The sequence below is a fragment of the Pleurodeles waltl genome, chromosome 11 (genome assembly GCF_031143425.1).
Source record: "Pleurodeles waltl isolate 20211129_DDA chromosome 11, aPleWal1.hap1.20221129, whole genome shotgun sequence".
In the NCBI taxonomy this organism is placed as follows: domain Eukaryota; kingdom Metazoa; phylum Chordata; class Amphibia; order Caudata; family Salamandridae; genus Pleurodeles; species Pleurodeles waltl.
Window position 1 is genome coordinate 820,135,985 of NC_090450.1, and position 15,489 is coordinate 820,151,473.

Below are 15,489 nucleotides of genomic sequence, written 5' to 3' on the forward strand. Positions count from 1 at the left end.
AAGTCTATGGGAAATGCATGGGGATTCCTAACATCTATGTAAAGTGTATGGAGATTTTTTGGACTTCCCCCTTTGTGCCGGGCCCGGCTTGATGGATCACCCCGAAACTTTCCATGAAGAACCTAGAAAAAAAAATGTATCTCCCTGTCTCGCTCTCTCTCTCACTCTCACTGTACACTGTACACTTATGTCTTCTGTCATAAGGGTGCAGTGCTTAATTTGAGCTGGTGGTTTTCGGTGCTTGCCACTGGCGCTTAATTGTCACCACCGGCACTCATGGCACATGATGGTGCAGTTTGTCAAATTTTTTTTACACAAGAGCACGACAACTGTTGATTGATAATTCCAAATATAATAATACATGACTATTACCTGCAATCAAACCTATTTTTATAGATTTAGGGCCTTGGAATAGTCTGATTTGTCACACTTGGAGTGTGAGGGTTAATATTTGTGTTGGTACTGTCATTGGCAGGTCAGGCTGGGGCAATGGTCGGTGCAAGCAGCAGTGGCCTTCTGACGAGGGCCCTGGCATTTATATTTTTACATACTAAGCACTGTAGAGGGGGAATGTTCCCTCCCAGTGCCCAGCATTAGGCATTCTACAAGCGTAGAATGTTAAACGTGGCCAGCTCCTACTTCACTGTGACTGTACTCAGCCATGTGCATCCTGCTATCAAGTAACAATCCTCTTAAGCGGCATACTTGTTTAAAAATTAAAGTACTTCTGAGCCACTAATTAAAGTACTTCTGAGCCACTTTATAATTCTAAAAGGCACAGCGGAGTTACAACTAACCACCTTTGTCATTCCGGAAATGTGTCTGGCCCTGTACAATGTTTGTACTGACAACACATGGAACACGGGAAGTTTAACGCCTGTGTTTTCCTGCATAACTTTGATTAAACTTTTATAACAGTAGCAGTTGCAATGTTCAGTCATTCTGCCCCAAATTAGCGCGCAAGTAGATTTCTACACGAACCATTATTTAATGCCTTCATTTTCCCAAAATGTTTATTTCATGAGCAACTTTCAAGCAAAGTCAGAAATGCTACTTCATTCAGCCCCTACGACTGTCTGGAAAATACAGCAAATGTGTGTTTGTTTTGTGATTTTCCCTCCAGGGCCAGGATTAAGAACTGTCTGTCTCGTGGCGGCCTCATCAAGTAAGCAGGTCCCAGAAGCGCGCGAACTGACGTTCCGTTGCATAGCCAGGCTGCTCCGTTTTGGCCAAGGTGAAGTGAGTTGGGTGAGAGGAGGAGGATGCCTTACAAAAACGTCTGAGTACCTATTTAGTTCACAGAAGAAACATTTGAGATTACAGGTGCCACGAAGCATTATCTTCCTCGCCCATCTTCCTCGTCACAGTCCTAACGGAACTGAGCTCCTGGACTGTTAGGGTACAGATACCATCCATTAAAAAAAGTTTCAACTGGCCTCTAACTTCATCGATGTCATGTCCCCATTATATGACCTATGAAAGAGTGGCTAGCCCCAACGACTTCCTGTTCTTGTTTCTGTCACCGCGGAAGGATAGCACATTGAGCTGAATCCTATTCTTATCTTGGTATTTATTTCATGTATCATTATTGGGTATTATTGGTGTAAACTTTCAGCACATTGGCCTGCCCCGGCGGTCTTAATCTGCGACACATGTTCAATATTTGGATGTGAATTGGGTTTTTCGCATAATTCTGTCCAAGTATTGATTTGGAGATCTCACTCCTCTGAGCGAATAGGAGCCATATCAAAGGGGTGTAAATGTTTTGTTTTCCCCTGCATGCTTAGCGGGAGCCACATAGCAGGTTCTGGCTTTGCATCCATCCTACGAGATTTCCACAAAGTATTACGGACCTGTTGCTTACCAAAAGGGTAGCGCGGGAAGAGCGCTAGTATTAAATTGCCCATCGCCCTTCTGCCATTTCTTGAATGGTAGAGTGGAGATATTGCCCGTTGGTATCTCCTGTTTTCCTGAGTATTATAGAGAGGAAGCACTCATCTGAGATCAAAAATACGAAGAGCTCTTCTGAGGAAGAGGTTCCTCAGGGTTTTGCTCCTGAACCTCGACACCCTCATTTGGATCTATTGGAGATTATGATCAATAACACAGCAGAAACTACATATGCAGCAAGGGCAGGACCTCCTGCTCCTAAAAAGACCGATTTAGAGGTTGGTGGATGGATTACTCCATTACAAGCATGACAGATATCTCGTCCACTCTATTACAAGGGCGTTACATCCTGTGGTACTTGTAATAAGGCGGATGGGATATCCGTCATGTTTGTGATGGAGTAACCAGTCCGCTAATCTCTAAACCAGGCTCTAAGACTGGTCATGATGTGGACACTGATGTATCTGCGAAGTGTTAACTGAGAGGAAGATACATCCAGGGTGCAGACTCAAAAGAGTGTTTGACCCACCAGAGAGAGACTCCCTCTTGCCAGTTGTACACCAAGCGAAAGAAGAGGATTGTTTCTCACAGGATCTGTGCAAAGAACAGGCCTCCACATTACGACCATGGCAAACGTGCCACGGTCGGAACAGCAGCACCACCTCATTTCCGCTGGACGACGGCCTGGCATACTCAATCCACCAGGGCTGTGCTGCAAGCAGCGCTGCCCTGGAGATTACAACCCCTCTCTCCACCTGCGTTTACATGGCAGTTACACCTTGGCATGGGCAGTGCAGGGGCCCTCATGGCCAGCCCTGTTGCGCTTTTCAGAGTATCTGCCAAAAACCATTGTACACCATATCATATGATACCCTCACGTCATTTAAATGTGGGACTGCTTGGTTTTAAATGCATGGGCCTTAGCTAGCTGTAAAGTTGGAAGCCATTCCCTGATGGTCACTCCGCTGATGGGCCACCGGTTTCAGAGTACTGAAGAGCCCATTCTCTTTAGGGCTGGCAGACATTCTGACATACATCCCCTAAAATAGCTCATAGAAGAGAGAGTTTTATTGTTGATTTGCACATTTGTAAGGATAAATTACCTTACAGAGTTCCAAAGTTAATGAATCTACTTACAGTGATATGCCACGTGAAGAACATCCAATAATTCAACATATATAATCTAGGATCTTTGCTGAGAGCATTTTTGTAGGGTGCCAAATACTGCAGCAGCTGTACTTTAGTTTGTATTATGGGAGCTGAAGTGAATGTCTTACTAGGGACTTACTAAATCTTCTGCCAATCCTTATAGTGATTTTCTTAAAGTGATATATCTTTATTTTATTATCATTTTAGCTCAAACCATTTCTCTAAGTACACTCAGAGATTTGTAGCTGGATTAATTTTCTCAACTATGTGTTTGACTGTTTTGTAATAACTTGAACGGCTGCAAGCATGACAAGACAAAGCTGTACTAACTTCCTGAGACATGTCCAAGCCTGAAAGTCCACATTCCTAGTTCTAATTTTCCACAGCAACCACTTGGCCTCACAGTAAGTAAGAGTACAATATCCAATATGATTCTGCCAGAGAAGCAGCATTATTTGTATCACATACTTAAAGATAATATACCATGATATCTCAGATCGACCACGTTTCACTACCATGCAGCTGCTCTAGGTACAAAAAGTATCAGTAGTCGAATAGTCAAATTTCTGGGGTACATTTAGATTCAATGGCTAGTCCAGGGGTTCTTTGCCTGTATTGTAAAACTGTATACTTTGTGCAATTGCCTGTGTAATTGTCTCTTTTTCCACCGTTTGTAAATGTTTGTTCATCAGTTGTTAACTGTAGGAAGCTACACCTCCCACCACTTTCTGTCTGGTTTTAGATGCAACATTTGATGAAGTGCACTGGTTCCTGCCAACCAGGTCCCCAGTGTTAGTGTTTCTTCCCCAAAATAAGACACTTGGGCCCATATTTACATTTTTGACGCAAACCAGCGCCGGCGCTGGTTTGCATAAAAAAATGTACTGCCGGCTAACGCTATTCCTACGCACCATGCGGGCGTCTTATTTAAGGATTGACGTTAGCCGGCGCTGTGGGCTGGTCTGAGTAAAAAAAAAAGACTCAAACCAGGCAGCGCCGGCGTAGGTGAAAATGGGGGTTGTGCGTCAAAAAATGGTGCAAGTCAGGTTTGAGTAAAAAATCATGGCTCAAACCAGACTTGCGCCATTATTTGAAGCACAACCCCCATTGAAATGACTCCTATCTTCTCAAAGACAGGAGTCATGCCCCCTTGCCCAATGACCATGGCCAGGGGACTTCTGTCCCCTGGGCATGGCCATTGGGCACAGTGGCATGTAGGGGGGCCCAAATTAGGCCCCCACTATGTCACTTTAAAAAAAACAATAATAATACTTACCTCAACTTACCTGTACTTACCTGGGATGGGTCCCCCCATCCATGGGTGGGTGAGGGTGGCAGGGGGTGTCCCTGGGGGCAGGGAAGGGCACCTCTGAACTGCTTCCATGGTCAGAGACCATGGAAGTGAGCCCACAGGTCCCTTAATGCCTGCCCTGACCAAGGCGTTAAAAAACAGCACACATCAAGCTGTGCGCCGTTTTTTTAAGGCCCACCTCCTCCGGTGCGTCAAAATGACACTGGAGTATAAATAAGACGCACAGGCCTTAAAGTCATTTTTGGGGCGGGAACGCCTACCTTGCATGTCATTAACGCAAGGCAGTTTCCCGCATCCAAAAAATGACGCACACAGAGGAATTTTGACGTCCGCGGGGTCGGGCGTCATAGTATAAATATGGTGCAGGGTTTGCGCCAAATGTGCACCAAATATTTTGACGCACATTTGGCACAAACGGAATATAAATATGCCCCTTGGTCACTTGATCCCCAAATAACCAGGCCCCTTTAGCGCTTCTTAGAGTCCCTGGTAAATGGTACCTCAGGTACCTAGGGCCTAAGTACTAAAGGAGGTCTCTAAGAGCTGCAGTACAGCTTGTGCCGAGCTAAGGGACCCAGCACCAACCTCACACAGACTGCCATTGCAGGCTACGTGATAAGGTGCTCCCAAAAATGAAAACACAACATGGCAGGCATCCTGTTAGAAATGGGGTCTTTGGTTGGTAGTCAGGTTACCCCCTGTCCAAGCAAGGACCCTCACTCTAGTCAGGGTAAAGGAGAATCACCCTCAGCTAACCCCCGCTCACCCCTTTGGTAGCTTGACACGAGCAGACAGGCTTAACTTCAGAGTGCGAGGTGTAAAGTATTTGTACCAACACACACAGTAACTTAATGAAAACACTACAAAATAACACAACACAGGTTTAGAAAAATAGAAAATATTTATGTAAACAAAACAAGACCAAAACCAAAAAAATCCCCAATACACAAGTCAAGTTATCAATTAAAAACCCCAAAAAAGAGTCTTCATGCAATTTTAAACACAACACTAACGATGTTAGCGTGGAAATGTACCTGGATGCATAAAAAAAAAAAAACAGCACGGTCGAGTGTGTGTCAAAAAGGGCCTGCGAGGCATCGATATCACTCACGAGCAAGACCATGCGTTGTTTCTCCTTCAGTCGAGTTGGCGTATGTCGTTTCTTCTCTCCAGAGGAAAGCAATGCGTTGATTCGAGCCGCACTCTCGGCTCTCGGGTCTGGGCAGGCCTTGCATCATTTTTACATGCCCAGTGATGTTTGTGTCAGAAATCCTGCTGCACAATCATCCGAAAACCACGCAGCGCGGGTTGCGATCTCACCGGCCTCCGTCAGCGATGCTGCGCGTCATTTCTCCAGCCGCGTGCGTCGATCTTTCCGTTGCATTGCAGGCGAGCGTCGGTTTTCAGCTACAAAGCCGGCGGTGGGTCGATTTTTCAGCCGCGGATCAGAGTTGCATCGATCTTTTTCCTGCACATCGGCCGGTGCGTGGATTTCCCACTCTTGGTCTGTCAGCTTCTCCTTTCAGGGCCCCAGGAACTGGATGGGCACCACTGGGCAGAGTAGGAGTCTCAGCAGAGGCTCCAGGTGCTGGCAGAGAGAAGTCTTTGCTGTCCCTGAGACGTCAAACAACAGGAGGCAAGCTCTAATTCAAGCCCTTGGACAGTTCTTCACAAGAAGGAAGGCACACAAAGTCTAGTCTTTGTCCTCTAGCACAGGCAGAAGCAGCAACTGCAGGATAGCTCCACAATGCACAGTCACAGGCAGGGCAGCTCTTCTTCCTCAGCTCTTCTCCAGGCAGAGGTTCCTCTTGATTTCCAGAAGTGTTCTAAAGTCTGTGGTTTTAGGTGCCCTTCTTATACCCATTTTGCCCTTTGAAGTAGGCTTACTTCAAAGAAAAGTCTCTCTTGTTTGTGAAATCCTGCCTTGCCCAGGCCAGGCCCCAGACACACACCAGGGGGTTGGAGACTGCATTGTGTGAGGGCAGGCACAGCCCTTTCAGGTGTGAGTGACTACTGCTTCCCTCCCTCCTAGCACAGATGGCTCATCAGGATATGCAGACTACACCCCAGCTCCCTTTGTGTCACTGTCTAGTGAGAGGTGCAACCCGCCCAACTGTCAAACTGACCAAGACAGGGAATCCACAAACGGGGCAGAGTCACAGAAATGGTTTAAGCAAGAAAATGCTCACTTTCTAAAAGTGGCATTTTCAAACACACAATCTTAAAATCAACTTTACTAAAATATGTATTTTTTAATTGTGAGCTCAGAGACCCCAAACTCCATGTCTATCCACTCCGAAAGGGAATCTACACTTTAATCATATTTAAAGGTAGCCCCCATGTTAACCTATGAGAGGGACAGGCCGTTCAACAGTGAAAAACAAATTTAGCAGTATTTGACTGTCAGGTCATGTAAAACACTTTACTATATGTCCTACCTTAACCATACACTGCACCCTGCCCTTGGGGCTACCTAGGGCCTACTTTAGGGGTGCCTTGCATATAAGAAAAGGCAAGGCTTAGGCCTGGCAAGTGGGTACCCTTGCCAAGTCGAATTTACAGTTTAAAACTGCACACACAGACACTGCAGTGGCAGGTCTGAGCCATGTTTACAGAGCTACTAATGTGGGTGCCACAACCAGTGCTGCAGGCCCACTAGTAGCATTTGATTCACAGGCCCTGGGCACCTCTAGTGTACTGTACTAGGGACTTACCAGTAAATCAAATATGCCAATCATGGATGAACCAATTACATACACATTTTGTATAGGAGCACTTGCACTTTAGAACTGGTTAGCAGTGGTAAAGTGCCCAGAGTAACAAAAACAGCAAAAACAGAGTCCAGCACACATCAACAACCTGGGAAACAGAGGCAAAAAGTTAAGGGAGACCACGCCAAGGATGAAAAGTCTAACACATCCTGTGTGCAGTTTCCTCTAAACACTGCATATAATATTTGTAAGTGATCCCTACAGCAAGCCTTACAACCCTAAGGCAGGGTGCATTATATTACCTGTGTGGACATATCTGCAAGAGCAGATATGCCCCTGCTGTGTCTTTTTCTACCAGCAGACATAGTAAGTGTACAGTGAAGTCATTTTAAATACATGTGCTGGACACTGGTCACTATGAGTTCCCCAGCTACATGTTGGCTTCACTGAAACTAGGGCTACATGGTAACCCCAGTGCTTAATTTGTGCTTGTTGTTTCTGGTGCAGAGCACCCGCACTCATTTTTGAGGGACGGCACTTATTTTTCTGCCTCAAGCATTTACTGCAAGCAAAAGACACATATGGGAAAGAGGGAGGAAGAGAAAAACTGAAAAACAACACAATGGGAGAAAGCAGAAAGCTGCAAAAGTGAGCTGAAGGGGCAGGGAGTGGCTTTAAATGAATTGAAGAGGCTTGAGATGGCTTCAGGATTACTCTCCCTCAGTATTCTGTGTTTGCACATTTAATTGCAGCAGCCACATGTTTAAGAGGAGGGCTTTGGGCACCGGCATGTTTTTATTTACAAATTAGGCACTGGGTAACCCTCACTGATTTCAGTGATGGATTTATTGATACATGCACAAAGAGGGCACCATAGAGGTGTCCCCTGAAAACCTACCAACTGCTGGTGGGTTCACTGACTAGTTCTAGCCAGCCTGACACCTACAGAAAAAGTTCTGACCCCCAAGGGTGGGGCCACTCTGGAGGCCAGAAACACAGCCTGTTCTGGCAGGGGTGCCAACACACCCCACCCAACAAGATGAACCACTAATCTGCATTCCAAGGCAGGGGAGCTTCAAGAAGCCCACCGTCTTTAGTAAGTAGAGCTGCCTTCCCTCAGGAGGGAGATGCTGACCCCCCTGCTCCAGGGCCCATTTGGCACCTGGACAGGTGGGAAACTTAGCTATGCAGGAGGCATGCTGCATTTGCTGGCTGGACACACTTCTAGGGTGACCAGCTAGAAATAACACATTCTTACGAATTCCAGCATTTTGTGTGTGGTGGAATTAGAAATTGTAGGACAGGTGATGCCCACTCCCCAAAGAAAGTGGTCATCTAGTGGGTGTAGTGACCCCAAGGGTAAGGAACACATTGATCTTCGCTGGATACAAAAGAAGGAGTGTACAAAGAGCCTGCTGAACCTGAGAACCAAGGAGCATTACAGACTTGGCACCAACCCAGCTGGCCTGCCTGTTGCACCCGACCCTCAAGGAGCAACTGACCTGCCCTGCTGCAGCAGTCTCCAAGAAACCGGGAGAGCTGGAGTGCTTCGCAAATTGCCAAAGAAGAACTCCCTTGGAGCAGAGGAGCTGCTTTCCTGCCTTAGCAGGCACCCTAAGAAAGAAGTGTGAGGGCCAGGACTGCCATAACCCAATGCCAGACAGCACCACTACTATCTGCACATGCGGACCCCTACCATCTTGGAGAGACTCTAACATAATCCCAATATATAAAAAGGGTGACTGCCTTAATCCAGCCTGTTACAGGCCAATCTCCCTGCTGGACACAACAGCTAAATTAGCAGGGAGAATAATTCTGAACAGGCTACAAACATGGGCAGAGGAAAAGAATGTTTTATCCCCGGTCCAGTATGGATTCCGGAAAGGAATCGGAACAAAGTCTAAATCTAAGTCTTATTATTGCAAAGTACACCAAGATCAGAGCAGGCAACCTGTACCTGGCCTTTATTGATTTATCATCAGCCTTTGACTGTGTAATCCATGACAAATTATGGGATATTTTAAACAGCATGGGGGTGGAACCAGCCCTAATTCAATTTATTTGTGAAATGTACACAGGGAGCAGAACAAGAGTGAGGTACGGCCTAAAAGGGGAATGTACTCGCCCCTTTGGTCTATACAGAGGAGTGCGCCAAGGCTGCGTTCTTGCTCCGTTCCTGTTTTCAATGTACATAAACAACTTAGACAAAGAATTGGCCACTAAATGTAAAGATCTACCCCAAATAGATAATCGACCTGTTCTGGCATTACTTTATGCAGACGACGCAGTACTAATGGCCAGGACTCCAATAGCTCTCCAGAAACTCTTAACAACCTGCATTACATACATGACACAGCTGGGACTTACTGTCAACCGCTCTAAAACTTTTATCATGAACTGCGGAGGGAAGCGCGGCAAGTCTTATAACATCACTATTGCAGATAGCAAGGTCGAAATCGCGCAATCCTTTTCATACTTGGGCATAACACTTGATAAGCTGGGTTCCTGGGCCAACTGCAGGAAGACAAAGAGAGTGCACCTGATCAAAACAACGATGGCACTACGACTCTTCTCCAAAAGGATTGGGGGGATTACACCACCTAATATGGTAAAGATCTATAAAGCCAAGTGTATTCCAGCTGTTACGTACGGGGCAGGAATTTGGGGTCATACAAACTGCGATCTAGTTCAGACTGTGGAAAATGATTTCCTACGACATCTGTTGAGGGTACCAAAAGGCACTTCATCGTACGTCACACACTCAGAACTTGGGGTTCCCTTTATTGCAGACTTGATAAAGATACAGCCATTGCTATTATGGCATAGAGTCTGGACCTCGGAACACACCAGTTTTAGTAAGGCCATTTTGACTGACTGTACGAAGTCATTATACACATCAAGGGTACCATGGTTAAAATACATCACGACCTTTTTTGAAAAATTGGGCAACAAAGACTACTATTCAAACCCAGTCTCGTTGCAGAAGATATCTAGGAAGGACCTGAGTAAACTGGCATTAAAATATCTAGAAGACATACGCTGGGGTGTGGAATCAAAAAAAACTTCAGTCATTCATAACCAAATAATTTTGACGGCGGAGGGCATGCAGCCTTACTTGGCAAATATGGTACTCCCTCGCCACCGTTATGTTCTTACTAGACTTAGGCTAGATACGTTTCATCGCCTAGTTTCATTTCCAACTATGAACGATTGGTCCACCTTGTTAAAACCATGCCCCTGTGATGCAAAAACACTGCAATCCACAATCCATGTGGTTTTATTTTGTAATTTCTACGCCTACCAGAGGAAACGCCTAGTTGTTCCACTTTTAAGGAAAATCAATCTCCCCCAATGTCGCACAGCCTACGCCTGTCTCCAGTCACTATCTTCTTTAGAGACGTGTGGAAATTTAGCAAATTTTTTATGTTCGGTATTAAAGATAAGGAAATCCATGGGGGAGGTGATCAAAATATAATCTACTGTGATAGGTTTCTTTCATTGTTGTGTGTTTTTATTACATTTTTATTGTTTTACCTATTTGACTTTTATTGTTTATTGAAACCTATGTATCATAACTGGAGATCTTTTTATGACTGTTATGTCTTTTATGACTTGGTGAAAGTCGAATAAAGATTTTGTACTGTATGTGTGCTTTAAGTGCTAACACTACCCTCTGATATGCCAAACTGCTGGTCCACACTACCATAAAAGAGAGCATTTGGGTTGTCATTTGTCTCTCTCTGATACCTCTCGGGTTTGCTTGGACTCTTTGCACAGTGTACCTGATTTTTCATCCACTATGTAAAAAGCCAGCTTCCTACATTAATCATTTAGCAAAGGAATAGCTAAATACCAATGAGCTGGAAGATTTACGTTCATCTTAACTGAGCCCTTGGTCCGTCCCAATCCAATTCTAACAAACATGAACATAATCTTACACTCCAGAGTATACCACCCTACTCTACTCCTCTCCAAACTACGCCTCTACTCCACTATGACACTTAATGACACTACGCAATGACACTCCACTCTATGCCCCTCCACTCTATGTCCCTCCACTCTACTCCACTGCACTCTACTTTACCGAAAGCCCTTCCACTGTACACCCCTCTGTAGGAGGCTGGACTGGCTTGTAGTGAGTACCAAGGGGTACTTGCACCTTGCACCAGGCCCAGTTATCCCTTATTAGTGTATAGGGTGTCTAGCAGCTTAGGCTGATAGATAATGGTAGCTTAGCAGAGCAGCTTAGGCTGAACTAGGAGACGTGTGAAGCTACTACAGTACCACTTAGTGTCATATGCACAATATCATAAGAAAACACAATACACAGTTATACTAAAAATAAAGGTACTTTATTTTTATGACAATATGCCAAAGTATCTTAGAGTGTACCCTCAGTGGGAGGATAGGAAATATACACAAGATATATATACACAATAGCAAAAATATGCAGTATAGTCTTAGAAAACAGTGCAAACAATGTATAGTTACAATAGGATGCAATGGGGAAACATAGGGATAGGGGCAACACAAACCATATACTCCAAAAGTGGAATGCGAACCACGAATGGACCCCAAACCTATGTGACCTTGTAGAGGGTCGCTGGGACTATTAGAAAATAGTGAGAGTTAGAAAAATAACCCTCCCCAAGACCCTGAATAGTGAGTGCAAAGTGCACTAAAGTTCCCCTAAGGACAAAAGAGTCGTGTTAGAGGAATAATGCAGGAAAGACACAAACCAGCAATGCAACAACTGTGGATTTCCAATCTAGGGTACCTGTGGAACAAGGGGACCAAGTCCAAAAGTCACAAGCAAGTCGGAGATGGGCAGATGCCCAGGAAATGCCAGCTGCGGGTGCAAAGAAGCTTCGACTGGACAGAAGAAGCTGAGGTTTCTGCAGGAACGAAAAGGGCTAGAGACTTCCCCTTTGGTGGACGGATCCCTCTCGCCTTGGAGAGTCGTGCAGAAGTGTTTTCCCGCCGGAAGGACACCAACAAGCCTTGCTACACGCAAATCGTGCGTTTGGCGTTTTTGGACGCTGCTGGGGCCCAGGAGGGACCAGGAGGTCGCAAATTGGACCTGCAGAGAGAGGGGACGGCGAGCAAGATAAAGAGCCCTCACTGAAGCAGGTAGCACCCGGAGAAGTGCCAGAAACAGGCACTACGAGGATGCGTGAAACGGTGCTCGCCGAAGTTGCACAAAGGAGTCCCACGTCGCCGGAGACCAACTTAGAAAGTCGTGCAATGCAGGTTAGAGTGCCGTGGACCCAGGCTTGGCTGTGCACGAAGGATTTCCGCCGGAAGTGCACAGGGGCCGGAGTAGCTGCAAAGTCGCGGTTCCCAGCAATGCAGCCCAGCGAGGTGAGGCAAGGACTTACCTCCACCAAACTTGGGCTGAAGAGTCACTGAACTGTGGGGGTCACTTGGACAGCGTCGCTGGATTCGAGGGACCTCGCTCGTCGTGCTGAGAGGAGACCCAAGGGACCGGTAATGCAGCTTTTTGGTGCCTGCGGTTGCAGGGGGAAGATTCCGTCGACCCACGGGAGATTTCTTCGGAGCTTCTGGTGCAGAGAGGAGGCAGGCTACCCCCACAGCATGCACAAGCAGGAAAACAGTCGAGAAGGCGGCAGGATCAGCGTTACAGAGTTGCAGTAGTCGTCTTTGCTACTATGTTGCAGGTTTGCAGGCTTCCAGCGCGGTCAGCGGTCGTTTCCTTATCAGAAGGTGAAGAGGGAGATGCAGAGGAACTCGGATGAGCTCTTGCATTCGTTATCTAAAGTTTCCCCAGAGACAGAGACCCTAAATAGCCAGAAAAGAGGGTTTGGCTACCTAGGAGAGAGGAAAGGCTACTAACACCTGAAGGAGCCTATCAGCAGGAGTCTCTGACGTCACCTGGTGGCACTGGCCACTCAGAGCAGTCCAGTGTGCCAGCAGCACCTCTGTTTCCAAGATGGCAGAGGTCTGGAGCACACTGGAGGAGCTCTGGACACCTCCCAGGGGAGGTGCAGGTCAGGGGAGTGGTCACTCCCCTTTCCTTTGTCCAGTTTCGCGCCAGAGCAGGGGCTAAGGGGTCCCTGAACCGGTGTAGACTGGCTTATGCAGAATTGGGCACATCTGTGCCCAACAAAGCATTTCCAGAGGCTGGGGGAGGCTACTCCTCCCCTGCCTTCACACCATTTTCCAAAGGGAGAGGGTGTCACACCCTCTCTCAGAGGAAGTTCTTTGTTCTGCCATCCTGGGCCAGGCCTGGCTGGACCCCAGGAGGGCAGCTGCCTGTCTGAGGGGTTGGCAGCAGCAGCAGCTGCAGTGAAACCCCAGGAAGGGCAGTTTGGCAGTACCAGGGTCTGTGCTACAGACCACTGGGATCATGGAATTGTACCAACAATGCCAGGATGGCATAGAGGGGGCAATTCCATGATCATAGACATGTTACATGGCCATATTCGGAGTTACCATGGTGAAGCTACATATAGGTAGTGACCTATATGTAGTGCACGCGTGTAATGGTGTCCCCGCACTCACAAAGTTCAGTGAATTGGCTCTGAACAATGTGGGGGCACCTTGGCTAGTGACAGGGTGCCCTCACACTAAGTAACTTTGCACCTAACCTTTACCAGGTAAAGGTTAGACATATAGGTGACTTATAAGTTACTTAAGTGCAGTGTAAAATGGCTGTGAAATAACGTGGACGTTATTTCACTCAGGCTGCAGTGGCAGGCCTGTGTAAGAATTGTCAGAGCTCCCTATGGGTGGCAAAAGAAATGCTGCAGCCCATAGGGATCTCCTGGAACCCCAATACCCTGGGTACCTCAGTACCATATACTAGGGAATTATAAGGGTGTTCCAGTAAGCCAATGTAAATTGGTAAAAATGGTCACTAGCCTGTTAGTGACAATTTGAAAGTAATGAGAGAGCATAAACACTGAGGTTCTGGTTAGCAGAGCCTCAGTGAGACAGTTAGGCACCACACAGGGAACATATACATGCACACCTATGAGCACTGGGGCCCTGTGTGACAGGGTCCCAGTGACACATACATATAGGCCACAAACCTACGAGCACTGGGGTCCTGACCAGCATGATCCCAGTGACACATAACAACCATACTGAAAACATAGTGTTTTCACTATGAGCACTGAGGCCTGGCTATCAGGATCCCAGTGAGACAGTGAAAACAGTGACAAACATCCTGACATACACTCACAAACAGGCCAAAAGTGGGGGTAACAAGGCTAGAAAGAGGCTACCTTCTCACACAACCCCCCCCCAAACGAAGGACAATAAGGCTAACCTTGGCCAGTTGAGACTTTATTGTCTAAGTGGTGATAAGTAGAGAGTAGCTCTGCAATAGACTGGTTACTCCCTTTATCATCCACTATATGGTTACTTCCCTGTGGGGATGTAAACCACCCTGTTTGAAGTTTTTTAGCTAACCAACAATGTGAAGATGTATTTTCAGAGTTTCTATCAGTAAGTTTTAGTTTAGAGCAGTGGGAATTATCCACTGAACCTATTTGTAATGATGGAAATGCCAGACAGGGATGCTGTCTCAGAAAAGCCATAGCTGGGCAAAAACTTTGTCCATCTGGCTGGAAGAGAGAACAGGGATGCTGTTTCTCTTGAGTTGGAGCAGGGCAGGGGTGCTGTCCTATGAGCTCCATACTAGGGCAGGGATGCTGTCCTAAGTGTTGTGAGGTAGTGCAGGGTTTCTGCACTAAAGTTTCTCTGGGAGGGTTGGAGGGATGCTCCATGTTAACTAAAATGGTGCTGTTTTTCTCACCAATGTTAGTTATCCCACAGAGAGGTACTTCCACCTCAGGGAGTCCAGCTTTGCCAGCTGATGATTCCCTTGGAACAGGTGCCACCCCAGGAGAGGTTTCTCCCACCACAGGAATAGTATCCTGAATGGTAGGGTGGTTAGGGGATACTGTGATACCCTTTTTACCTGTTGATGGAGAGGGATCCTGAGTTTTCAGGCCTTCTCTCCTTTGCTTTTTCATTTCACTTGAAATGAGAGGGAACAATTCCTCAGGGATGCCCAGCATGGCTGCATGGGCATAAAACTCTACATCAGCCCAACCTGAGGCCTCTAGGTCATTACCTAAGAGACAGTCTACAGGTAAGCTAGGTGATACCACCGCCTGCTTAGGGCCAGTAACTCCACCCCAACTAAACTGAATTATAGCTAAGGGAAGAAACTTAGTGGAGTTATGGACATCAATAATCTTATACTGTTGTCCAATGATGTGTTGTTCAGGAGGCACTAGGTTTTCAGTCACCAAAGTGAAACTGGCACCTGTGTCCCTGTAGGCCAAGGCCTCAACACCATTTATTGAAACTGTCTGCCTGTACTTATCCATTGTAAGGGGGCAAGCAGCCAGTGTGGCAAGGCCAGTGCCACTAGGTGTGACAGAAACTGTCTTGGGA

The 15,489-nt window shown here is 46.6% G+C and overlaps 1 protein-coding gene and 1 long non-coding RNA gene across 2 annotated transcripts in view; one reads left to right on the forward strand and one right to left on the reverse strand.

Moving 5' to 3' along the window:
• The window catches only part of LOC138266171 (uncharacterized), a 163,384-nt gene extending 161,894 nt beyond the window's left edge, over positions 1-1,490 (forward strand). Inside the window, exon 3 of the long non-coding RNA XR_011199479.1 lies at positions 1,124-1,490. This is a non-coding gene — a long non-coding RNA (uncharacterized lncRNA). The remainder of the gene's footprint in view (positions 1-1,123) is intronic.
• The window catches only part of GAL3ST1 (galactose-3-O-sulfotransferase 1), a 293,301-nt gene that overhangs the window by 177,710 nt on the left and 100,102 nt on the right, over positions 1-15,489 (reverse strand). The window lies entirely within an intron of this gene.